This window comes from Meleagris gallopavo, chromosome 10 (genome assembly GCF_000146605.3).
Source record: "Meleagris gallopavo isolate NT-WF06-2002-E0010 breed Aviagen turkey brand Nicholas breeding stock chromosome 10, Turkey_5.1, whole genome shotgun sequence".
In the NCBI taxonomy this organism is placed as follows: domain Eukaryota; kingdom Metazoa; phylum Chordata; class Aves; order Galliformes; family Phasianidae; genus Meleagris; species Meleagris gallopavo.
Genome location: NC_015020.2, coordinates 4780557 through 4781803, shown reverse-complemented (window position 1 = coordinate 4781803; position 1247 = coordinate 4780557).

The window sequence follows — 1247 nt, the reverse complement described above, 5'->3', positions numbered from 1 at the left end:
GAATGTGGATGCGTTACGGCGCTGAACTGACTATGATTTAGCAGCTGATCGTGTCTTTAAAGCATAATTTAACATTATTTCTGAGGCTGTTGAACATACTAAACTACAAGAAAAAATCTGCTTTCAAGTAGTATTAGAGAAACACAAGGATCAGAGTGCTAGCATCAAAGATGTGTCTATAGAATAACAGATCGACGTCTGCGTAACAATGAGAGCTCCAGTTGCTACTGAAGGCAGCAGAGTAAGAATCCTTTGGCAGTTGCTTGAAATAATTAAGCAGAATATAGATGGCCTTTCAATTGCTAAGCAAGAGACAGAGGAAGACATTCCCCATGATGCCACCTTACACTCACAACAGAGCAATCCCCTCACATCTAGTTTGCCCACATTAAAAATCATTCTCAACCTCTTCCACACTGAGCCTAGGAAGAAGCCATTCAAAAAGGCTAGCTCATCACAGTGACCTCAGTCCTGCCTTAAAATGGCTTCTGATCTAATTCATTTAAGCCTGGAATCTGGTCTCCCACTTACGTGGCAACAAGACCTGAGATCACAAGGTGCGCAGAGAAGTCTCTGAAAAGGGAAAGGCAGGACCCATCACTCCTACTCCGTATTTAGCAGACTTGAGGGTACAGGAGTGGGAAAAAATGCTATGCTTGGGTTTTTCCAAGCACAGCATCCAAAAGGCTGGCTGGGCTTTTAACCAGAGCTCATGCCCTGCTGCTCAGGTTGGCAAGAGGGATGGAAATATCCATCCTACATTAAACAAATGAGGCATGGCTGGGACGGTAATGGTAATAAACAGCCTCTTGGTCATGTCTCTCACCTGCATCTACCTCTGGAGAGCCCTGAGCCCTTCAGTGGGAACCAAGAAGGCATGGCCTGAACACCAGTGGAGAACGAACCCTTCAGCCCCGGTTGCGGGCATGTGTTCTAGCCCAGGGCCTCAGGGGCTCAAGAGCAAGCGGGCAAATTCTGCCCTCACAAGGCCGTTACCATGGGGAAAGGGTTCTCTCACCCCCTGGAAGTGATCAGCCACAACTGGCTGTCCCAAATCATCCTTGCCGGGAGGCTGGTGCCCTCTGCAGCCGAGGCACAGGAGCAGGGTGAGGGGTGCCCCCGCCTCATCAGCCTGCTGCTTGTCGGCTCCCAGCCTGTCCGGCCGCTCTGGGGACAGGGCTGTACTCTGAGGAGGGGAGCATCCCGGTCCCGGGCATCGCCGGCTGCGGGCGGAGCCGCTGCCCCTC